The sequence below is a fragment of the Magnolia sinica genome, chromosome 12 (assembly GCF_029962835.1).
Source record: "Magnolia sinica isolate HGM2019 chromosome 12, MsV1, whole genome shotgun sequence".
In the NCBI taxonomy this organism is placed as follows: Eukaryota; Viridiplantae; Streptophyta; class Magnoliopsida; order Magnoliales; family Magnoliaceae; genus Magnolia; species Magnolia sinica.
In genome coordinates this window covers 65,506,084-65,533,123 of record NC_080584.1, presented here as the reverse complement: position 1 = coordinate 65,533,123, position 27,040 = coordinate 65,506,084, and the positions used below count along the sequence as shown (strand labels likewise).

The 27,040-nt window shown below is 40.4% G+C and overlaps 1 long non-coding RNA gene across 2 annotated transcripts in view; it reads left to right on the top strand.

The window, feature by feature from the left end:
* LOC131221544 (uncharacterized) overlaps positions 1 to 27,040 on the top strand; it is a 40,599-nt gene continuing 13,559 nt past the window's right edge. The window contains exons 1-5 of one of the 2 annotated variants that reach the window (XR_009159399.1): positions 1 to 1,024; positions 1,771 to 1,827; positions 1,940 to 2,124; positions 3,762 to 3,873; positions 4,123 to 4,421. This is a non-coding gene — a long non-coding RNA (uncharacterized LOC131221544). Of the gene's footprint in view, positions 1,025 to 1,770; positions 1,828 to 1,939; positions 2,125 to 3,761; positions 3,874 to 4,122; positions 4,422 to 27,040 lie in introns of those variants that run through there. The other variant, XR_009159400.1, reaches the window with a different exon arrangement.

The window sequence follows — 27,040 nt, the reverse complement described above, 5'->3', positions numbered from 1 at the left end:
AATAAATACTCATCTTGAGATTTGACAGTGACACAAACAACAACTAGATTGCCAAATGAAATTTCTCAAATGAAGCATCAGTGCAGGAGCTCTCTCATTCATTGTATATACAATGCTTGGTTTTATCCACAACTTCCAACTCCAATCAAATTGGATAAAGAAAACCTATTTGTTTCTTTCAAGAGCTCTTTGTAAGAAACCTTTAAATGGGGGCATCGAGAGAAGACGTGCTTTTAGTGTTGGGATGTACTCTGGTTTAGTGCTGGGATGTACTCTTAACTAGCTCTTGCTTCATCCTTGATTATTTCTGGTTTACTGCTGGGATGTACTCTTAACTAGCTCTTGCTTCATCCTTGATTATTCCCGGTTTAGTGCTAGGATGTACTCTTAACGCTTCACATTTTTAAAAAAATGTACCACCTACTTTTTATTTACTACTGAAGTTTGCCTGTAGTCTTGTGGCACAGGCATTGTAAGAATGCTGGCTATATTTGATAATTCAGTAATTTTTAGTTGCAGGGCATTGAAGAAATGTTGGAGCATAGTCAAGGAACCACTCCTTCATATACTTTTAGCAATATGGAAAACCGGATTATGGTGATATGTTTGACGCCCAAGGGGGGTTTTTTCATGGACTCACCACCTCTGTTAGCAATGGCTTCAATGGTGTCAATTCTGGTTGGAGCAGTGCTTTTAGTGATCTTATTTCAGATATGTACAGTCAAGCTGAGCAGATATCCACTGTAAATTCTACTCGACAACCCACTGCAAATGAATTTAGTTCAACTCAATTGGGCCTGAATTCAGATTTAGTAATGGTGATGATGATTTGGATGAAAATGACTGGGAATTCAAGCATGCCTTCTCAGAAGACACAGTTGGAAATGGGAATCCTGAATTTGAGATTGTAGATGCACATCAAAACTTTTCCGGTGAACTAAAGCTAAAGAATTTTGTAGGTTTCTACTCTAGATTGAAAGACGAAGCATGATTTTTCATACTTGACCATCTTGATGATCTCAAGGTGAGTGCAGATTCATTGTGAAGATCTATCTTTATCATTTCATAGAGCTAAAAGAATTTGAATGGTGGTTGTTGTTAGAAAGCCAAGAAGGATGCTGCTCTTTCTAGTGATGAAGTAAAGGTTATGTGGCCTTTGATGAGGAAATTCAGGTGTGTAGTTTCATCAAATTAGCTTGGTCTTTTCCTTTGGAACCTTTTTGTGTGTGTGTGTGTGTGTGTGTGTGTGTGTGTGTGTGTGTGTGTGTGTTTTGACATGTTTTCCTGGGTCCTATATGTTCCAGTTCACTTTTGGGGGTGTGGTATTTCTTCCTTAGGATGCTTCAGTTTAGTAATTCTAGGTTTGTGTTAGTAAAAGTATGAAATACAATATACAGGTCACCTAGAACTTCAATTATTTTAATTGGGCTAATGATGGTTAATCATCTACATTGTTGGAGCTATTTCTATAGCCTACTTGTGCTGCTGTCTTCAATGTCACCCAGCTGTCGTATACCTGGTTGTTTAGTACATAAGGTTGTGATCAGGAGTTGAGTATCAGTTGTTTACTAATGGATCTATTTTGGGTAGGATACGGATTAAAAGGTTGTGAATTAAACGAGTTTCTGTTAGGAAGCATAATGCTAGTACTTCAAGTCAGATATGGATCAGAATCGGTTCCCAGAGTTGTCCGCACATCGTCTAACTGGATTCAATTAGCTTGAGGAGAGGCTCCTAATCTGCTTTAATTTGACATTTGTTCTGTTTCAGCCAATGGAGATATATGTGGATGATGAGGCCAAGTTGACCCTGCATGGTCTCGTACAGGTACTCAATGGTTTCTGAATGTGCATTGAGTTCTTTTATTACCTTCTGTTTTCTTGTCTTTTTTGTAATTGCTCTGCACTTATTTTCTGACCATTTTATTAATTTTCCGAAGCACTGCATTAAACTGAGTGAGTTGGAGAAAAACTGCAAGTTGAATGACCTCCTAGATGCATCAGATTTTTATCAAGTTGTCATTTTCGTTAAAAGTGTGAGCAGAGTAGCTGAGCTAAACAAGCTACTCATGGAGTGTAATTTCCCATCTATTTGCATCCATTCTGGAATGTCCCAGGAGGAAAGGTTGGTAAACGTCTTTGGGCTGCACATTGATTTGCTTGCAAGTGCTTTATTTTGTACCTGCACAGGTCCTCACATTTTCTCTGATTTGGAAGGTTAACACTTTGTACAGTTGCACTGTTGTAGTGAATTGCAATAATGAGTTCAATCAAGTGGAAATCGACTAAATTGCAATTACCGTAGTATTCATAACGAAGAAATAGCCGTCAAATTTGCATTCCTTTTGAAGTCCAACTTAAATTAATATAATTGCAGTTTGGATCCCTATTCTTTCATTACAATTTCATAATGAGGAACTAGTCCTCCATCTTGCAAATTTCCATTCCTTTGAAGTCCAACTTAAAGTCACATAAATTGCTTCATGTGTTGGGAAGATAAATGGTGGGGATACATGTGCGCTTTGCTATTGCTGCCTCTTGGATGCTTGCTTCTGAGGTGCGAGTAACTAATGTATCTTTTCTTTTATTTGCATATAAATGGTGAGCCTGTGGCATGACTTGTCATGAAAGTGTATTATTCTGTCTCTGCATTTGTGTGTTTTATTTATTTATTTATTTATTTATTTATTTTTAAAATACTAAGATATGATGGGTTTTAATGGTTATGGATGAAAAGCCTTGTTCAACATACATATAGTTGTGATTTTTTTTTTTATTATTATTTTTTTTGTTTTTTTGTTTTTTGTTTTTTTTTTATAATGACATTTCTTTGATGGGTTTGGTATTCAGCAAATAAAATGGCTAGAGGCCCGAATTCAATGAGCAATATCAGATTGTTAAGATCGCAGAAGCAAGTGTGGATTTTGGCTACATTCAACAATGGGGCCTCAATTTGTTATTTTGTATGCTCTTTGTTTTTTTTAAAGGGTAATTTGTATTGTCTGGGGTTGCCAACTTGCCATGCATTTATGCCATATGGTGGATGAGAACCAGACATTAAGAATTGTGCACTATTTGAATTCTAGCTCATGTTTTAATGGTAGCTACATTTTAGACAACAAATGCTACAAATGTCACACATTTTCTTGCTAAATGGGACTCAAAAATTTTATTTATTTTTACTTTTAATTGTAAATTATTCATTTATAAATGGAAAGGGTGAACTTGTGTACACATGGTAGTGACGTAGCATTAGCTAGCAGCTGGAGCCAGAACAGATTTTGGCATGAGTGTGGGAATGCTGAACGAGTGGCACAATTGGTGATATGTACCATATGCATATATTGTTTTATTTCCCCAGAAAACTGAAGCAAAACCTGTTCAATCTTAATTCTTTGCCAGGAATGAGTTCTCTATTCCAAGTTTCAATTTTTATTTTTATTTATTTATCTCACTTTATGTCTTTCTACAAACTAGATAAAAACCAGAAAACTGAGTTGAAATGGATAACGTCCAATATGGAAGCCTAAAATTGAACCCTTATTGCATTTTTATCACTCTAGGCTACCTAGCCTTGAGAAATTCTAGAAATTCTATACTCCCATAAGTTCTGATTCAAAAATAGGCAGAAGACAGGTGGAGTTAATATGTCCATCTCATCTTTCAATCCAAATTGTATTTTTTTTTTCTTTTTTCAGAAATTGGAAAATACTTGTTCTTTGGGTGTCTTTACTAATACTTTCAGGTGCTTTCTTGTACTAGCCAAAAAATCAAGTGCATGAAGATTCAAGTACTAGAAATCAAGTGATGCTAGCAATGATCTGCAGATTTTCAATGCTGAGAACTTACAGAGCAACAGTAAAATCTACTACAGGTTTGTTTTCACAACCAATTTTAGGTGGATGCCCTTTTTTGTTGGTGGATTGGTGGTGGCCTTTTTCACCAAGTTGGTGTCTAATTTGAGGCTAAATCATTTTTTGAGTTTTGCAATGCTGAGTAATCTGAGAAAACCTGAAGTTTCTGACATAAGTTTCTGATGTAGAGTTTGAGAACCAAAAATGTTAGAAATATGAAGAAATTTTATGTCCACATTAAGATGTTTCTTGTTGCTTGATTTTTGCAGGTTCATATGTATGTAGATTCTCAGGAAAAGGTTATAGCTCAGTATCAGGTAACACCATTTTAAGCCAGGTTTTTTGTTTTTTTCTTGCCAAACACGTAAGGAAATCATCAGAACATGAACTCAATCCTCGTGTACTGTAGCATTGGACAACCACATGCATTATGACTCATCAGATGTATAGTTCTGGATTCACCATCCATAAAAACATGTGTACAGTTGAGTGGGAATGAACCATCCATAAACCATGTGTGCAGTTGAGTGGGAATGAAAGGGACTAATTAAGTCTTGCAATAATGTGAAGGTTTGTGTAACTTAAACTTTGCAATCTATTCTTGGCTATCATTGTCATAAGGCCATAAGATCTAAACATTTTAGCCCTATCTATTAGTTGTTGCAAGTCAAGGGTGTCTTCATGTGCAAATTTCTACACTTTGCTATATACCAATATGTGAAGACTTCAGCTGCATTGTACTTAGTGCTCTTTACCTCCCATAAAGCAATCGTTGTAATTTCTCGATTTCTCTGTGTGCTGTCTTCACTGTAACTTAGCTGCACTGGTCCTTTGCAATACTATTGTTTGGTTTTTGGCTTTTTGCTAATGCTTTGCTTTTGAAATGACTCAACATTGGGGAGATAAATGGACCCTCCTTGAAACCATAATGATAATTTGGTTTAAAAATTTCAACCATTTATTTTTATAAGTTGGCTTATTGTCATTTGGTCATATTTCTATTCTTAATAACTTCTCTGAGCTCTATGTGATGTGGATAAGATTGTTTGTGTTTGGATGAATGTACTTTTATGTTTGGATGGCTAGTTTGGGTTTATATGGATGTGAATGTGAATATAATGAATTATATTATATAATAGGTGTATATTAGGAAGAATATGATGAAATATGAATATATTGTAACAGGTGTATATCAAGAAAAATATTCCAGCAATTTTATCCTAGAATATTTTTTTTTTTTTAAAGAGACTTTTTTCGTAGGTAAAAGTTTTGTAAATATCGAAAACTTTCGTTGCTAAAAGTCTAACTATTGTAATTATTTTTAGCAACAAAAATTTTCGTCGCTAAAAGTTGAAGGAATATTTTTTACCACCAAATACTTTCGTTGCTAAAAGTCTTGTAAGTTTTTTTAGCGACAAAAATTTTTATCGCTAAAAGTAGAACGTATATTTTTAGCAGCGAACATTTTCGCTGCTAAAAGTGTTGTAAATTTTTTTAGTGACGAAATGTTTCATCTCTAAAAGCGGAATGAATATTTTTAGCAGCGAAAATTTTCACTGCTAAAAGTCCAGTGAAGTTTTTTAGCGACGAAAAGTTTCGTCGCTAAAAGTGAAATGAATATTTTTAGTAGCGAAAATTTTCACTGCTAAAAGTCCTGTGAAGTTTTTTAGCGACGAAACTTTTCGTCGCTAAAAGTGGAACGATTATTTTTAGCAGCAAAAATTTTCGCTGCTAAAAGTCTTGTATAGTTTTTTTAGTGACAAAAATTTTCGTCGCTAAAAAGTTTGCCTTTGGCAACGATTCGAATTTTTCGCCGATAAAACCCTTCTGTGTCGGTCTTTTAGCGACGAATTTAGCGATGAAAATTTTCGTTGCTAAAACTCTTTAGCTACGAAAATTTGGCTTTTAGCGACAAATTTTCGTCGCTTAAAGTGGGATTTCTTGTAGTGCTATAACCTACACTTATAACCTAAACCTATACCTATAACCTATAACCTTAACCTATAACCTTAACCTAAACCTAAACCTATAACCTAAACCTAAACCTAAACCTTAACCTTAACATATAACCTAAACCTTAACCTATAACATAAACCTATAACCTATAACCTATAACCTAAACTTAATTCCCTACACCTTAACCTATAACCTAACCTAAACCTAGACCTATAACCTACACTTATAACCTAAACCAAAACCTAAACCTAAACCTGCAACCTTAACCTAAACGTAAAACCTAAACCTAAAGCGTAAATGTATTCTCAAATCCCTAAACCTAAACCTATAACCTATAACATTAAGATAAACTTATAACCTACAACATTAACCTAAACCTATAGTTATAACCTAAACCTATTCTCAAATCCAAAAACCGATAACTTAAATCTAAACCTATAACCTAAATCTAAACCTGAACCTATAACCTAAACCTTAACATATAACGTATAACCTATAACCTAAACTTATAACCTATAACCTAAACTCAATTCCCTAAACCTTAACCTATAACCTAACCTAAACCTAAACCTATAACCTACACTTGTAACCTAAACCTAAACCTATAGCCTATAACCTTAACATATAACTTTAACCTAAACCTAAACCTATAACCTAAACCTAAACCTAAACCTTAACCTATAACCTAAAACTTAACCTATAACCTATAACCTAAACTCAATTCCCCAAACCTTAACCTATAACCTAACCTAAACCTAAACTTATAACCTAAACCAAAACCTAAACCCAAACCTATAACCTACACTTATAACCTAAACCAGAACCTAAACCTAAACCTGTAACCTTAACCTAAACGTAAAACCTAAACCTAAACCTAAAATGTAAATGGATTCTCAAATCCCTAAAACTAAACCTATAACCTACAACATTAACTTTAACTTATAACCTGCAACATTAACCTAAACCTATAATTATAACCTAAACCTATTCTCAAATCCCAAAACCTATAACCTAAACCTAAACCTATAGCCTAAACCTAAACCTTAACCTATAACCTAAATCTTAACCTATAACGTATAACCTATAGCCTAAACCTATAACCTATAACCTAAACTCAATTCCCTAAACCTTAACCTATAACCTAACCGAAACCTAAACCTATAACCTATAACCTAAACTCAATTCCCTAAACCTTAACCTATAACCTAACCTAAACCTAAACCTATAACCTACACTTATAACCTAAACCTAAACCTAAAACCTAAATCTAAACCTAAACCTAAAAGCTAAATGTATTCTCAAATCCCTAAACCTAAACCTACACCTAATCCTAATCTCAACTCCCTAACCTAAACCTAAACCTAAACTTGAAAATTCAATCCTAAACCCGATCCCGAACCCGAACCCGATTTCCTAAACCTAAACCTTAACCTATTCTCGATTCCCTAAAGCTATAACCTATAACCTATAACCTAAACCTAAACCTTAACTTAAACCTATAACCTAAACCTAAAACTTAACCTAAACCTAAACCTATAACCTTAACCTAAACCAAAACCTATAACCTAAACCTTAAACTATAACCTATAACCTATAACCTAAACTTATAACCTATAACTTAACCTTAACCTAAGCCTAAAACCTAAACCTAAACCTATAACCTAAAACCTAAACCTAAACCTAAGACCTAAATGTATTCTCAAATCCCTAAACCTAAACCTACACCTAATCATAATCTCAACTCCCTAACCTAAACCTAAACCTGAACTTGAAAACCCAAACCTAAACCTGATCCCAAACCCGATCCCGATTGATGTAATAATGCAGTCCAATCACATGGCAACAAATAAGAAAATCTTGCTTTGTTGGCAAGCATACTCGAACTCAAGCATCACAATGCATATATTTCCATCTCCACTCTCTCTTATAGCATAGATTATTTGAGATTTGGATTTATCTCATTTTTAGAGTCATGTCCTAACACAATATGATAATATTAATAGACAAGGTGGATTTGTCACCAACATTATTCCAAGACCCATATAACTGCTCTATATAGGAAGTTGGGTAGGGCACATGTAGCTTAAATCCATCGAAGGAGCTAAGGATCACCTCTCATATATTCTTTCTCTTTTCATTTATTTTTTTTTCATAAGATTGTTTATTTTGTGGTGTCTGCTCAAATATACGTACAACATTTTATCATGTTAATATAATTATAAGTGGCCTAATCTCACCTTTCTAAAAACAACTAATAATAATTTCTACCTGATGAGAAATCACCAAGTACCATTAGGCTCAACCCAAAAGATAAATTAGCATTTTCTTTCTTTCTTTTTCTTTTAATACACACTCACACACCAGAGTCACTTATGACCACAATGGGTACTTAAACTCATGACCTTGTATTGAAACTATTTTGAATCTACCATGAAGGCATGAGTAAGGGACTAGGTGTGTGTGCACAGTCGGCGATGTGTTCACCAAACTGAATTTTGTAAGCCCCACCAGGAAATAGGCTATGAATAGTTTTTTTATATTTTATTTATGATGTTAAACTTATATGTATTTATGCGTAGATGAATGTAATGTGGATAAGATTGTTTATGTTTGAATGGATGTAGTTTATGTTTGGATGAATGTAGTTTATGTTTGGATGGATTTAAGTAGTTTGGGTTTAGATAGATGTGAATGTGAATATGATGAAATATATTCTATAATAGGTGTATATCAGGAAGAATATGATGAAATATATTGTAACAGGTGTATATCAGGAATTTTGTACTGGAATATTGAAAAAAAAGAGAGAGAGACTTTTACCTACGAAATATTTCGTAGGTAAAAAGTCTCATCCATGTTTTTACCTACGAAAATTTTCGCAGAAAGTCTCATCCACATTTTTTACCTACGAAAATTTTCAGAGGTAAAAGTCTCTGAAAGTTTTTTACTTATTTTTTACCAACGAAACAATTTGTTAGTAAAAGTTTTGTAAATATTTTCGTAGGTAAAAGTTTTTTACTTATTTATTACAGACGAAAGAATTCGTCTGTAAAAGTTTTTAAAATATTTTTACCTACAGAAAAACTCATCGGTAAAAGTTTTTTACTTATTTTTTACCAACGAAAACATTCGTCGATAAAAGTTTTCTACATATTTATACCTACGAAAAGAATTGTCAGTAAAAGTTTTGTACTTATTTTTTACCGACAAAAAAATTCGTCGGTAAAAGATTTGTAAATATTTTTACCTATGAAAAAAATCGTCGGTAAAAGTTTTTTATCTATTTTTTACAGACAAAAAATTTGTCGGTAAAAGTTTTGTAAATATTTACACCTATGAAAAAAATCTTCGGTAAAAGTTTTTAACTTATTTTTTACTGACGAAAAAATTCGTCGGTAAAAATCTTGCCTTTGCCAACGATTCAAATTTTCGTTGGCAAAAGCCTTTTCTATCGGTCTTTTACCGACGAATTTACCGAAGAAAATTTTCGTCGGTAAAACTTTTTACCTACGAAAATTTGGCTTTTAACGACGAAAATTTTCGTCGGTAAAAGTGAGATTTCTTGTCATGTCCTTAAATTAGATGGAAAAATGGATGGACAGCGTAGATGAAACACATACTTCATGGTGGGGCCCACATAGCACTGGCCACTTGCCATTGGCCGGTGGCGGGGGAGTAGCGAGTCCATTTCCCAAACTCAAAACCCAGGGACGCGGATTTCCTGCTAAAGCATTTCCCGTGAAGATCAGCGGAAGAATTCTGTGTGGGGCCAACTGTGATCTTTGTGTGAAATCCAATCCATCCATTTGTTTTTAAATATCATTTTAGGACACTATACCAAAAATGAGGAGGATCCAAAATTCAAGTGGGCCATACGAGATGAAACAGTGGGGAAAGGAATGCTTACCGTTGAAACCTTCCTAGGCTCCACCTTAGTGTGTATATTCCATCCAAACTGTTTATAAGGTCATTTTCACTAAGATGAAATGAAAACACTATGAATAAAAACCGATACAAAACTTTTGTAGCCATATGAATGTTTCAATGGTGGTCACTAGATTTCCACTGTTTCCTCTCATGTGGACCATATAATTTTTCGATCCTCCTCATTTTTGGTCTCATGCCCTAAAATGATTTTGAAAAATGGATGGATGAGTTGGATTTATCACAAACATCATAGTGGGCCCTACATAGAATCCAAACACATGATCTTCCAACAACCAAAGGCCCGCACATAAATTCCATTGTGGGCCTATAAAATTTCCCGGCTTGCTTAAAATTTTCACCATCTGACGAATAATGTGCCGCTAGCACTCAACCTTATAGAAGGTATAATACGGTCGAGCGTATAGTACCTTTTCCCACACACACACACACACACACACATATAACTATTTTTTTTTTTTATTTCCATTGTATTTGCTTATTCTTGAAGTTTTAAAATTTTTACCTCTTTTTAAGAAATTAATTACAATTAAGTTGGAAATGCTCTAGTAGGATTTATATGAACTTTTTATTTTTAATAAATTAGGCTTTAGAAAAGTTTTATTATTTCGAGTAATTAAGAGTTTTGCTATTTCGAATAACTTCTAAATGAATTAGGATTTTTTTTTTCTTTATAAGTAATATAATCAAGAAGTCTTAACATCATTTCTCAATACAATTTTGAATTTTTCCTTTTTTATGTTTTGGATTCAAGAATTACCTTGTGGATATTTAAGGCTTTGTTTGCTAAAGGAAAACGGTGATCTTCTTCGAATTATTTTACATCTTTTCCAATGTAAGTTAGTATCAGAGCGAGGTTTGTTTGTTTGTTTGTTTTTTTTTTTTTTTTTTCCTGAATTCGATGGCATTTAACAATGGTTTGAGCAACAACCTCATCGACAATGCTCAATAGAATAATTTTATTGCAACGACAACATTTGAAGCTTTCTAACGGAAGATTCTGCGAACCATGCAAGGATAATCAACCATTTGACAAAGGCCTTAGAACAGACCCATGTCTGTAATAATCATCAACCCTAGACCAACGATGGAGCCCACAATCATCATGTTTGTGGTATGACATCGATGACGAAATGTAGGCCACCACTCTAATCTTGCGAAAGCTATTATATACATCAAAGATAAAAATATATCCGTAGTAGTACACATCTTTTAAACGAAGTGCATCGTGAATCAAACGATCTATGATATGATTGTAGATGGTGAGATTAGTGATAATATTATATCAAAGAATATAGTGGAAGAGAAACAACTAAAGGTAGGGAAGCACCCCTCTCCATACACTATTAGATGGATCAATGATAGAGGGGAGGACGTGTAGAGGTCAGGCACTATATTCCTTATAGGGATAGTTGTTCCGAATCCATGAAACTTCTCTGGACTCATAGAAATATCTCGAATCCACGAGGAGAGATAGAAAATATAAAATAATTCTAATAAAATTTGTAATAATTTGATTGATGATGAAAAATGAGCTTAAAACCTCTTAAATAATAACATAAACCCAAGGAAGAAGTTTTGGAATCATACTATGACTAAAACTCCTAGAAATCGCGACTTACTATAAATAGTAAATAGTAAACTTACTATTTATAGACGGTTATGATTTCTACTAAATCTCATGGTTTTCGTCCAAAAATAGTAAGTGTTATATTTAGCTCAACTATGTTATTCTTGTCACACCCCAAACTCGAAAACCGAGCTCACAGAATTTCCGATCGTCGAATCTGGCACCGACAGCCTCTGTAGTACCATATTCTCGGCTCCCGGCACCCATATGCGAGATTCTGATCCTAGGATCCCACAAGGAGGATTTTCAGTATGATTTTTTTTTTGTAAAGGAGTATAACCACAAGCATAACCAAGTCACAAAAATATCATCACCACATATCCACTAATAAAATCATTCGAGTACAATGCCAAAAGGGAAATACATATATGAAACAAAAACTTCAAAGCTCTAGCACAAGCTCCTGCCCCAATGTTGATGCGACCTAATCATCACCTCCATGCAATGGTTGTGCATAAGCTTACTACAAAGCTTAGAGGGTGTGTGTGTGTATGTGCAACACATGTGCTAAGCATACAATATCAGAGTAAGCGCAAATATTGTCAATCCATAAATTGTATAATATCAGAGTAAACAGAAATACTAGCAAGTTCATAAATACCGTCAGCCTTATCCAGACTATGTGATGCAAAGACATAATAAGCCAGATGTCATATGCTGAGGATGCAATGCATAAGAGATGATAAGGCTAGAGTGTGTAGGTGGGATGATAGTACGTGGTGTAGCATATTGTGGGGTGCATCACAAGGGACTTCTATCCAAACCAATCCCATGTCTAAATTTGGATTGCTAGACTCAATGTGGTAAACTCTTGATCTTAGGTTGGTCACGTACCCAATAGAAATCATAGTCATTGCGAAGGTACACATAATGATTTAGTTGCGCACCACTAGCTCGAGTGGATACTGAATAAATGAGTACAATGTGAGTACGAAACTTCTACTCGGTAAGTCCACATGTCAATACCGTACATCTCTATAATATCATTGGGGTCTAGTACACTCTATACCAGATCTAGTATACTCTATACCAGATTACCTCAGAAACTGGACACGCAGTCATGCAAGTGGAAAAGACCTCACTATCCGCCTGTTCAGTAGTCTGTCAATATCTACCCAGCACGTCGATAGCAGACCCATTTATGAGCTGGTCAAACTCAGCCTAGCTTTGCCCCTACTCTCGGGCTGATAAGGCCGCACTCCTTTCACAACCGACCACAACACAATGGGAGACGCGACCTACTAGTATTCGGCACTCGTGCGCTCATGTATTCACTCGGTTTAGACACTTGACCATCCCCTCGCCACGTGGGTTTAGGGGCTTTCACCCACGGACATCGAACGTGCCCATATATTGAGTCTTAAATATTTTTGGTGTACCATCTAGCCATTCATGATATGCCTGTGGAGGCCACAGCCCTGATGTCGTTAGGGTGTAAAGTGATCATGCCATACAAAATGCGAGATGGATGAGTCATACCCTCCAGTCATACATCAAACCTGCCCGTACTACACGATCATGTGGGACAATTCTATCTCACAAGGAGTCCCCTGAACATCTCAACCCAATGACATATGCTATGATAAGTCATTCCTCATAACAGGCATACAATTAACCGCATGGGCATGTATCATGATGTAATACTAAGCATGTTCTCAGTGCGTCCCACTAGGGTAAGTATACTAGCATGATTATCAGATGTAAACAAACAATAACCGGTCTTAGCTAGTATATCACATGCAAAGAGTAGGGGCGGAATGATACGCCCCACTAGGCATGAAGTAGTCTATATGGTACGACCCATGTTAGACTATTCTAACCTACTTAAGGCACTAATGTATCATGTATCCTGAGGTGGGGTCCACTGAAAGGACAGTAGATTTATCCCATGAATCAAGATAAACTACAACAGTGGATATACCAAATCTGATACCACATATTCTTCCATCTACGACAAGGGATGGTGATGTACTCTCCTACAAACAATGGATAACTTAGGTGACACACTAACGTCAAGGAGGGGCCTCACACTCGTCTAAAAAGGTAAATAGACGGTGTGGACGATACATACATAACATTGAGGTCCTAGAAACTGATTACAAAGGTACGACATATCTCACGGGGTGAGTCAAGCGGGTATACAACAAGGTGAGTTAAGAGGACGAGCCTAAGTACAACAAGTGGGCTTCCTCACCCTCTCTAGCATACAATAAACTGGGCTTCCCTATGGGGGCCGGTAGGTACACAAGGTGGGCTTTAAGGTTGTGTAATCTTATAAGGTGTAGTGGAAAGCAACAACATCAATGGGGGTCCAACGGTTTGGGTTAGCCCAATAAGAAAGACGGGTAGTACTAACATTAATGGGGCTCAATGGTTTGGGGTGGCCCAAATCAAAGGAAAGATAGGTAGTGGATTTATAGTGGGCCCTAGGGAGGTTTGCAATGGTGGATATTTAACAACTATTGCCCTTAAGGTGTGGTCCACTTAGGATTGGGATCGGTATCATAACAGGGCCCTCGGCCCTCTAAATATCTAGAACTAGATGGGTAGTGTGTGTACTACACACGTCATGGTGGGCCTCTCAAGACAGCCCATGGTCCGTATAATTTAATGAATAGTGTGCATCATACACACCAGGGTGAGCCTCACACATGCAATGGGCCTTACACATAGGCCTTACACATCTCAATGGGCCTTGCACATGGGCCTCATACTTCACAATGGGCCTCATCACATGGGCTTTGCACATCACAATGAGCTTCACACATACAATGGGCCTCACATGTACAATGGGCCCCATATATACAATGTGTGGGCCGCATGCATCACAATGGGCCACATACATTAGCAATGGGCCTCACATCAGCAAGTGGGCCCCACACATAGCAGATGGGCCCTGCACGTATGGCAGGTGGACCTTGCACATACAGCAGGTGGGCCACACAGATGGACGGTGTAGATATAATACATACATCATTGTTGGGTCCCACCGTCCCAGTTGGACGGTGTGGGCACCACACGTGCAGGGTGGGTCCCACGTCCAGATGTTGGACGGTGTGGAGATACAACATATACATCAATGTGGGCCCCACCGTCCCTTACTGGACTGGACAGTGTGGACAGAACGCATGCATCAAGGTGGATCCCACCGTCCACCTGCCGGACGATGTGGATACACCATATACATTAAGGTGGGTCCACGTGGTGGCCCAGAGCCCCACAGACCAAGCTAATATTAGTGTTTCCCTTTCATCCATGCCTACTAGCGCTGGATGGCTTGGATAAAAATACATCTCAGTGGGTTTGCTGGCAGTCCAGCAATGGATGCTCTAGATGAAATACACCACATGGTGGGCCTACACCTGTCGAATGGGCCCCACCAGATGGATAACAGGGATATAAAATGCATACATCATGGTGGATCCCACCGCCCCATGCACTAAACGATGCTGGATAGTGTGGATAATATGCATACAGCAGGTGGGTCCCATCGTCCCATGTACTGGATGATGCTGGACGGTGTGGATAATACGCATACAGGAGGAGGGTCCCACCGTCCCATGCACTGGACCGTGTTGGATGGTCTGGACACCATACATACATCAAGGTGGGGTCCACATGGCTGGAGATTAAGCTGGCATTTGGGGTTTTCCTGTCATCCAAACGGTCCAACCAGGCTGATAGTCCAGTAGGGTGGACAGCAAGGCCATCCCACCTGCTGGATGTCTAGATTGTCCAATTAGGCCTACATCAAGGCGGTCCACAATCAGAGAGAGAGAGAGAGAGAGAGAGAGAGAGAGAGAGAGAGAGAGAGAACGTGTGGAAGGGTGGGGTTCCGCCACTATGAGCCTTCCCTATACATGATACAAAGCATACATCTAATGGGTCCCACCACATGTGGGCCCTCAAATCATCAAAATCAATGGTGGACGTCCCTTTCCCACTAACAAATTGCAAGGTTTGGATGACCTCCTTACAATAAAAATAAACATCATGATGGGGTCCATGGAGAATGACCCCTTCATGGAATTCATATATGCATCATAGTGGGCCATTGGCCAAACCTAGGGCCCAAAATAGGGTTCATACCATCAACCGGTAGGCCCCACTTGCCCCATGAACAAAATCCATATTTGTAACTCCCCGGATTTCGAGGGTCGAGCAAAGCTCTACTCCCGAGATACGGTGCATCACTTATGCAACATGGATAAGTCCATATTAATGAGTCAAACATGAGTGAGATTATACTAAAACAACATATCATGCTCCTGATATAATTAAATTAAGCAAGCAGAAACTGAAACATATATATTTAAGTATGTAAGTGTTTCACAACCTCCAAAGCATGATGATGTAACATGGTTTAATATATATAAGGTTTATTTCAAAATATACAAAATGTCAAAATGTAGGTGTCCAACTAGCCCATGTGTCCCTGTAATCCCGCTGAATCAGCACGAAGTCTACATAGACCCGCTTGATAGCTGAACATAGAAGAATTCCTCCTCCTCATCTATGAAGTCCAACTCAGCCGCATAACTCCATCATCTCCTGCATTTACAATAGAGTCTGGTTGGTGTTTTAAAACACCGTCCCCAGGTGGGAGTGAGTGATCAACTCAGTGGTACTACAAGGCAAAGGATAACATATTATCAAGTCAATCCAGCAGTAATGATAAAGCAATACAACAATCACTTCCTACTTACTCTTGTTAATGCAGGAATCGTGTGCAGTAATGATGCATACCCTCGCACAAAGCTCCCTCACAAGTGACTCTGACAACCAAGTTCGCGCATGACAACCTCCTTAAAGTGTAACTTCCTCGCCAAAGCACATGCAATGCGGTGCATGGTCGTGTTAGCCGAGCACTTAATTAAGCTTATTCATACAGTAGATTCAGGAAGCTAAGGTACCTCCCTTTATATCATTAACCCAAATGAAGGATCCATCTAGGGTCGTCAATCCTAGCTAACTACATACAATAGGCAAGTTATAGGGCATCACCCCTAATGAAATAGTAGTCGATAAGCAAATTCAAAAGTTTATACTCGCGATCACTATGGGAAGGCTCGTCACCTTAGCGTAGGCCGACAGCTCGAACATGGTGTCCCATACCACCATACCTGGCTCACAAGTTTGGGTTACTCATTAGTCACTACGGGGAGGCTCGTCACCCCAGCGTAGGCCGACAGCTCGACCACGATGTCCTGTACCACCACGTCCGGCTCATGAGTCTTAGCGGATCGTGGTACCATGGTTGAAATGGGCTTTTATATTGGCAAGTGGTACCTTAGATTCAAGCGGTGATGTCCATACATGGTAAACACACAATAGGCCAATTGGTTTGTTTGGAAAGTTTGATTGGTATGAGCACACATTGACTTAATCGACATGGAGCGTATAAGCACCCCTTGTGGCCTAACCACTATCGACAATCATCATGTGACCCAAATTCGTCGAGTTGCCCAATTGTGGTGAGACTAATTCAGCCACCTGTACATGGACTGTTACTGATTGCTTGGGCCACACTGTAACCCTAATCTTACTCAGATGTAATAAGTAGATACATGTGATGATCATATCAACATTTAACAAACAATCCAAATCAATTTCTCATTTGAGCATTTTATCAAACACATTGAACATGTTACCAACCATTTGCATTTGGTCCATAAATCGTGTAAATGAAATTAAGATATCGTGAAGGAAACTATACATATGGATAAGGAAATCGAGAATCCTATCTCAATACCCTTATTAGATACAACTCATAAACAATTTCTCATTTAGACATTTTATCAAACACTTAGACTACACATTAGTAAATACATAGACTAGATTAGTTACGACATGAACTATAGCAATTCCTTACACAAAAGAGGTCATCAAGCAAATGACAAACATGAATATTAGATTAGAAGCCACGACAAGCACAAATACAATTCCACGTTGAATCAAACATTTCAACAAACTCATAGGATGCATATTTGTTTCAACATAGTTCACACATGTCTATTATATCGAAAATGGTGTAACTAAGATCAAATGATAGCAATCAAGTCAGACATAAATCATTACTGACATTAAAAGCATTGAAAACCATAACATAAACGCTTATAGTCCACACCTTTCGTCGGAATACTCGATTCGAACTCGATCCAAACACTACGTTCCCGAATACAGAACGACGGGTACCTAAACAATGAAATCGGTTAGCTATTTCCTCGATTACTCTGTTTGGATCCCTAAATCAAGATTAGGGTTAGGATTTCTTACCCAAATCGAATCCTAAAATTATTGTGTAGCGAAACAGGAAGGCAATTTAGTGCGTGGAGTTATGGGAAGGAGTCCCAGCAACGATCTCCCGAACTCTCACTTCTCTCGTCACTCTTTTCTCTTGTTTTCTCTCTTCTCTCTCCTAGGGTTAGAAAAATTCGTATGAAATGGGAATGGGGTGGTTTAAGGGCTATATATAGGCCCAGAAGTGATGCAAATGGCCCCAAGACCATGGTATACTTAATTTATATCCAAAGGGCGGCTGTTTTTTGACAAATAGGGCACATATGGAGGTCCATTACTCACTTACATCACAGAGTAAGTTCCCTGACAATGGATCTACACCAAGATGTGATTTCGGCGCGATTGGATTGGTCGATTAGCTGTGGAGGACCCGTGTCAGATCAATGGTCATACTCACTCGATCGGGGCCACAGTTATACGGATATGTGCTGAGAAATTTTTCTAATCCATGGGTGAAGTTCAGTTAGAAACTGACGGTCTGAAATCCTCAATTTCGTGTGTGAGCGAACGGTCCAATTCACTTAAGTTTCAATACGTTTTCTAAAGATATTCATGTTTCTCACACACTTCGTTTTAGGCTCAAGTTGTGCGTTTCTGAACATAGTCTGGGCTTGATTCTTGCGTTGGTTGTCAAGCCCAGTAATGCAGATATAACTGTATAGTTTCACGGTCATTGGACTTTCGACGTGCGGTCCATGTTCGATACGGAGTTTCAAGATACTCCCTAGAGCAACAAGCTTTTGGAATTTTTCCTAGGTTTTAAGGTAGTGTTGAGATTACGATATTGATGGTTTTGGGTCTTGCCATTTGTATAAATAGTGGTTCGAGTTGAATCCACCGATTGATTCCACGAGTACTTAATTAATTTTCGCCTAAATTTCTACAGAATGTGGTCCTTAGGAATTCCTGCCTGAGGTGGTACTTAGGCCTTTGTACGAATTTTTCAGAGATGTTATAATCTACCCCCTTAAAGAAAAATTTTGTCTTTGAAATTAGTACCTTTTCGTACTCCTCGAGGATCTGAGGGTATTTCTTAAGAACCTCGACTTCCGTTTCCCAAGTAGTCTCTTCCTTAGTGTGGTGTATCTACAATGCTTTCATGAGCGGGATAACTTTGCTCCATAGCACTTGTTCCTTCCTATTTAGTATACGTATTGGTCTCAGTACATAGGTAGCATCTTCACTTAACTATACTTGCTCCCATTTGATAATATGGGTATGGTCAGGAACATATTTCTTCAACATCGATACGTGAAATACGTTATGCACACCGGTGAGTGGTGTGGGCAAGGCGAGACGGTATGCCAACACACCCACTTGGTCTATAATTTGGAATGAGCCAATGAATCTTGGCGTGAGTTTCTCTTTCTTGCCAAATCGAATGACTCCTTTCATTGGGGAAACTTTCAGGAATATGTGCTCTCCAACTTCAAACTCCAGTTGTCACCGTCTGGTATCGGTGTAACTTTTCTGTCTACTCTAGGCTACAAGAAGTCGATGCCTGATAATTTCAATCCTCTCTGAGGTTGCCTGTACCAAATCTGGGCCAACCAAGCTCTTCTCGCCAACTTCTGCCCAATAATGTGGTGCACGACATGGGCGCCCATACAAAGCTTCATAAGGAGTCATGCCAATACTCGCTTGGAAGCTGTTGTTATAAGCAAACTTGACATAGAGGAGACAGTCATCCCAACCGTCCTTGAAATCAAGCACACACGCTCGCAACATGTCTTCAAGTAGCTGATTTACCCATTTCGTCTGCCCATCGATCTGTGGATGGAACGCGGTACTAAACTTCAATTTCACTCTCATTGCTTCTTAGATTCGAGTCCAAAAAAATGGATATGAATCGCGTATCTCGGTCCAACACAATCTCCATAGGAACTCCATGCATTCGTAAGAACTCCATGCATTCGTACCATTTCCTTGATGTACAGCTTAGCTAAATCATCTGCTGAGTTCGAAACTCTAGTCGGGAGGAAATGAGCCAATTTTGTCAATCGGTCCACAATCACCTAAATAGAGTCGTGCCCCTTTCTCGTCTTTGGTAACCCGGAAATAAAATCTATGGATATGAAATCCCACTTCCATTCAGCTATGGGCATGAGCTGAAGTAAACCACGAGGTTGGCAATGCTCGGCCTTGACCTGCTAGCACGTAAGACAGCGGGATACGAAGCCTCCTATATGGGCCTTCATGTTGTCCCACCAGTACAAACACTTCATGTTTCGATACATCTTCGTACTGCCCGGATGCATCGTCATCCTTAAATTGTGCGCGGCTTCTAGGACTTCCCTTCTCAAGTCATGAAGATTCGGGACGCATAGGCAGCCACGATATCATTATCCTGCATACAGCACAGGAGGGTCTTCAAAGTGCGAGCCATTTTCTTAAAGTTTTGTTTCAGATAGGCCTGATTCTCCTTGAACTCCTGTCTCAAGGCGGCCTGGTTCTCTTCAATCTTGGCCATGCGGGCGTCTGAGGCGGCCCGATCATGGCGGTCTTCATGTGTAGCAGGAAGTTCCCCAACTGAGTCTTGGGCCTCCTCCCCTTCTTCCTGATCTTCCTCCTCACTGCCTTCCTCTTCCCCAACTGCTTTCCTCACCATTTCCTTCTTCATCACCACTGCCTTCTTCCTCTCTACTTCCTTATCTTCACTACCTTCTTCCTCCTTACTCGCTTCTTCTATTTCATCCCCGTACTCATCGAGTCGGGCTTGGCGTTGCCTAGGGCCAATCCCTATATTGTTGAGTGTAGTCCACTGATGAAATGGATAGGTGCAAGATCATCCATATTAAGTTTGAACCCAAGTTACGAGCAATCTTGCAGATAAGTCGGCTGAATGGGAGTGAGGCATCTCCCCGAGTAGAGCGTGCGGTCCTGATTATTTGTGACAGGGTAAAAGTAGGCAGGCATAGCTTGTCTCCCTTTCTAGCTCTGTACAGGAAGTCCACCATAAGGCGAGTGCACTTTGTATGGTTACTCCACCTAGGATACATGTTGTACATGCATATGTGGTGGAGTAGGCGAAAGTCTGCTATCATCTTAGTTGATGCGAGGCTATTGTCTCGCCTCCACTGGGCCAGTCGGCCGCAAAGGAAACGTGTGCGGCGATCTTTCTCTCGTCTACTAGTGAGATGAGCTGCACATGCATGTACCACACCACGCTAAATTCCCATAATACGGGCTATGACATCCACATTGACTATGGCTTCTTACCTCCCCAAAGAAATATTAGTAAACCGAAGAGGCTCCAGCAATGGGTTTCGTATGTGGGCATAGAAGGCTCGCACGGTGCCTTCACTCGTATGAGCCTTCCCTTCAAACATGGGATCCCAACCGATCTCCAACAGGAGGTCAATAACCAGATACAGTCCAAACAACCTCTCATTAACATGAGCTTCAAATACGACTTTGCGGTTACAAAACTTACCAAGTCCGATGCCTGCCGGTAGAGATCTTTCGAGCGGGATTTGAGGATTGAGATCCCGTTTCGATTTTCGCTCTCTTTCGACGCTTGTACTTGCCTCAATGCTCGCCTTCTTCCATGAGCGGCTTGGACGGATCGGCCCAGCCTCATCCAGGGCCGCTCTTCTCTTTCCCATAAGGGAAAGGAGCGTTGAGATTGAGAAGATGATGGTAAATCCATCCAAACATAAACTACATTCATCCAAACACAAACAATCTTATCCACATCACATTCATTCACGCATAAATATATATAAGTTTAACATCGTAAATAAAATACAAAAAATCACAAAGATGAAGGCAGATGTGGTGGGGCATTGGTGGGTAAATGTGCAACGAGATCTTGAAACATCTCCGTCATCTGTCGATCAAGCTCCACTCACATCTCCTCCATCCTCCTCTCCTGCTCCTCCCTCTGCCTCGCCTGCTCCTCCATCCTCCTCTCCTACTCCTCCCTCTGCCTCGCCAGCTCTTCCATCCTCCTCTCCTGCTCCTACCTCTGCCTCGCCTGCTCCTCCATCCTCCATTCCTGCTCCTCCTTCTGCCTCGCCAGCTCCTCCATCCTCCTCTCCTGCTCCTCCCTCTGCCTCGCTTGCTCCTCCCTCTACCTCTCCAGCTGCTCTCTGATGTCATGGACGACGACCCATAGTTGCTGAACCTCTCTCTCTACGATATCAGCTCGGCGTACGGCGCTCTCGCCAACGATGATGGATCGGCTGGAGGCAGCTCTAGTGGGTACCATGAGCTTAACACGATGGTCAAGCCCATGCACATATCCAAAACAGGTGTCAAGCACCTCACTCAGGATCTCTAACTCACTTCGTTGAGTACCATCAGGAGTGGGATGACTACGTAAGGTGTCCATCGCTGCTTGTAATGAAAACATATGAATTTTCATAACAAATAATGTTATTATAATTTAATGCAATTAAATTTTACAATGTAAGGATTTTTACCCAATTCTCACTGGCTCTAAGATGTACCCAAGATCCTGTTGCTTGCCGACAGTGAGTCCCTCTGTAGAGGTCTACTTGTCCGGGCTCTTGGCCAGTGATGGAATCTCCCTGCGCCATCAAAAGTACAATAGAGTTAATACAAATGCATGAAAAGAATATATTAACTTAATAATTACCAGTAATTTCTTACCATGTCGTGACGAAGTTGTAAAAATGACTTTGAACCAGCTACGTGGTTCACTTCTAACTTTCCCCTGTTATCAGAATTTATTTTGCTCTTCTTCTGAACACATTATTCATAATAGATTATTATTAATTATGAATTTAATTATTACCTTAAGATATCGTAAATATATAAATATTACCTGAATAGACTCAGACAAAAATCTCTTACAGAGTATCCATCAGTCTTCATAGGTCACGTGCGACTGTGCGGATAGTACGCCCTCCTCATGGCTCATGCACCACTTGTACCGCTAGTGTAAGTCACCACGGTATTCCTTAAATTGCTCCTTGACCATGTCGTCGACAACATAGGAAATGTGTGGAACACTCAAATCCAAGTCAAATTTATCATGCAGTTTCGTAAATAATAGATTATGGCAATAAACTTATTAAGAAAATAACTTAATCGTAAATGAACTTTTACAAAATAAATTTTAATTTACTAAAATTTACCTGAAGGCGCTGATGGATGAGCTGCCGCACATCATCTATCATGTTGCCCAACGGGGGTGGTGGGGGGATTAGAGATCTGTATAAGACACCGACCTCCGATGTAAATAACCTGACATTGTCCCTAACAGGTCTAATACATTTCTGTGGGAACTCTACCATCACCCTACGCTCATGTGTAAGTCACTCTAAAAGTAACCCACGCGTGGGTCCACGTCCTCGTCGACTGGTCGACGATGCTGTTGCAAAAGAAATATGTAAGTCTAAATATAAACAGAAGTCATTAAAAGAAATATATGTCTAGACTTACATGCAGTACCCGGTGTATGCGGGATTGAGGGATCAGATGCCTACGATGCAACATGTGACGGTGATGCTATCTCCACCGCATCACGGGTAAAAGGGGTAGATCCAGTGCGCGAACGACGTGATCCCCCACCTGATGCCATCACTGAATACCTGAGAGCTACGAACTTGTAAATTTAAACAATGTCTGTAGGCCCCGTATCATAGACTGTACCATTCCATAGGCTTCCACGGTCTTTCCGGTCGAATTCCGGCAACCTTCGACCCTTATCCGGTATTTGCTCGTGACTTGGATTCTCGTGCCGTCAACCTGAGTCGACTCAACCCAGGACTTATACCTTAGCGACCGCGTCGTCGCCGCGGTTCCGATGCCGCGACTTGCGCGCCGAGGCGATACCCTGGTTGGGAGATGTGGGCCAACATTCGGTGCGAGAAAAACGCTGCGCGTGCGAATCCTGAGAGAATCTCTACAAGGTGTCACATCAATCAATCAATCCCATCAATCCCATCATGTCAAGTACACATCATCTTTCACCCTTTCCCAAGCAAACTCCAAAGTCAAAAAGTTCTTACACCACCCATACCCTTTCTTACAACTTTACCAAAAAAGTCAAAAAGCTTCTTACACCCATCCCTCTCTCCCATCCATCACTCCATCACCCATCACTCCCCCTCTCTCTCTCCCTTACAAGTCTCTCTCTCATTTCAAACTCTCCCATAAGCAAAAATCTCATACGTATGAGCCTCTCCCATTCCTCCCAAGCTACATGTGTGGCCCACCTTTCCATCCTTAGATCTCTCATCTCAACCATCCATTTCTCATCTTCCTCCATCTAAGAGAAGCACAAGGAGCTAAGGAAGCCAAGGGAGCAAGAAGATCAAGTGGTGGGTGTTTGATAGGATAGTTTTTGATGCTTTTAAGATGGGCCAAGTGAGGCCAACCGATTAATGGTTCGGATCTCACTTTGGACCCTAAGATGTGGCCAATGGCCCACTTAGATCATCATGATCATTCCATGATGGGGCCATTCTCCATGGACCCCATCATGATGTTTATTTCCTTGCATGCTTAGGGTCATCTAGACCGTCTAATTTAGTGGAGAAGGGATCTCCACCGTTGGATTTAATTTTAATGGGCCCACATGTAACGGGACCCACTTGATGTATGAGTTAGTGCAAGGGAGGGCCCATAGTGCCGGAGTCTCTCCATCACGCGGGTCCCACTCTCTATCTCTCTCCCTATCTTTTTCTTTTCCTTATTTTCTTTATCTTGATATGATTGTGTGGCCCACTTGAATGGACCCCACCATGAAGTATGTATTTTGTTTAAGCTATTTATAAGTGGGGCCCACCTTATATGTGTAGTACCCACACCATCCATCAGTGGTGGCCCACCTGAGCAGGCCCACCTTGCATGGCCAGACCGTCCAGCATCCCTGGACGCTGGACGTTTAATGGGAAAACACAAATACTAGCTTGGTTCAAGCTTTGGGTGGCCCACTCATGTAGGCCTCACCTTGATGTATGTATTAAATCCACAGCATCCATTTCTTTCCCAAGCCCTTTTTAGGCGTTGACCCGAAAGATGGGATCAATCAGACCTTCGGGCGGGCCATACCATAGCAAATGGTGGTTTTCACCATTGAAACTTTCCCTGATTGTTTATACGCTGAAATATGCCCAATATTGGGCTTGTTTTGCCTGTCGTGAGGTATGGAGAGCCATTGGACGGAGTGGATTTGCAATATGTGGACCCCACTTGTAAAATCCATGAAAAAAATAGAAATAAAAAAAAAACAAACAACACAGCAGCCGCTGCTGCTGTGTCAGACAGCAACAGGCGCTGCCTGCGCCAGCGTCCGGACGGACGGACGTATGTACAGCCACCCACGGCTGTAGCCATGGGCCCCACCTTAATGTTTATATGTCATCTAACCCGTTCATAGTGTGGGCCACCCCCTGAAGTGGGCCCACCCCAAAAATCAGCCTGATCCAAGACTCAGGCGGCCCACACCGTAGGAATCAGTGGGATTGAACCTCTACCTTTGAAACCCTTTTTGGGCCCACAGAAGTTTTGAATTAGGGTGAAATTTGTTTTCACCCTTCATCTAGGCCCATGTGGCCTTATCAACGGGTTGGATGGCATAGAAACATTGTGGTGGGCCCCACATGGAGCCCACAGTGATGTAAGTATTTTATTTCCACCGTCCGCCTGGACGGTGGAGCCCACTGTGATGTGTGTGGGTGCGTGTGTGGGTGGGTGCATGCGTGTGTGTGTGCGTGGGTGCGTGTGTGGTGTGTGCGTGTGTGTATATTTATATATATATATATAATATTATATTATATATAATATCATATGTATTATATATATATATATTATATATTATATCATATTTAATATAATATTGGTGGGAGGCCCACCTCAGTTTGCTTGTGGCCTGTGATTGAGGCCCACCTTGATATATATGTAAGGCCCATGGGTCGAGGCCCATAGATGTATTAGGGGCCCATGGGTTATGGCCCATTAAAAATGTTTTTGGGGCCTATGGGTTTAGGCCCATTTGATGTACATATGGGGCCCAATTGGCAAGGCCCATTTGATACACATACGGCCCATAAGATTAGGCCCATTTGATGCATTCTAAGGCCCACGGGTTATAGCCCATTGCGATGTACATAAGGCCCATTGGTGCGGCCCATTGATGTGGCCCACTTAATGAATATAAGGCCCATGTGATTTGGCCCATTTGATGTATTTACGGCCCAATGGGATGTACCTAAGGTCCATTGCAATGTGTGATCCCAACATGGGTTATGTAATGATGTTTACGTCGGGCTATGCCTTGAGAGCAATGGTGGTTTGACGTCCACATTGCAAGTATAGTGTTGGTTAAATGTCCGCATTATGACTCACCCTAGGGCTCATTATAGGCCATACGTGTTATGTGTAGGCCGTCTAGGCTCATCTTCGTTATGAACATCATCCATCCCATATAACATGTTTAATTCCATGATTCATGATCATATGCATCATACGTATGCTTGATATGAGAAATGACTGATCATAGCATATGCCTTTGGGCAGATTGTTTAGGGGCTCCCGTACAGGGGGTGTTGCCCTACATGAGCGCACGATACGCGCAGGATTGCTGCATGACTGAATAGTGTGATTCATGCATTCGCATTGTGTGACATGTATACGTGCGCCCTAGCAACATCAGGGCCATAGCCTCCACAGGCATATCGTAGTTGGTAGGATTGGATACCGAAAATCTTGTTCAACATGGGGTGCTATAGATATCCCTGGATGAAAGTTCCTAAACCCTTATGGTACCAGGAGGTTGCTCCAACATCTAGACCGAGTGGGTGAATGAGCGCCGAGTGCCGATTACCAGAGGGTCGCGCTTTCCACTATGTCGTGGTCGGTTGGAAGGGGGTGTGGCCTTACTCGCCCGAGAGGAGGGGGCAAAGCTAAGCTGAGTTTGACTAGCTCGAGGAATGGGTCCGCTATCGACGAGCCGAGCCCGATATTGGCAGGCGGATAGTGAGGTCTTTTCCACTCACCTTATTGCACGCGATGGGGCGGCAATTTGGCTTGGAGTGTACTAGACCCCGGTGATATTTCAGATTTTGAGCTGTATTGATATGTGGACTTAGATGAGGATTTGCATGCTTGAGTTGCATTTCGCATTGCATGGCCTTGGTATGGCCAACATCATTCTTTGCACTGCATGGCCTTGGTACTGCTAATGGGATTCTTGGCATTCATCAGCATGTTCCGCATTACTCTGATACTGCATAACTGCATTATCACCTTAAGCATACACTTTCACCACCCTCTAAGCTTTCTATAAGCTTATGCACGACCGTTGCGTGCAGGTGACGTTGGATCGCAGCAGCGCTGAGGGTTGGACGCGTAGCTGATCTTTTGTGGAGGTTTTGGTCTATCAT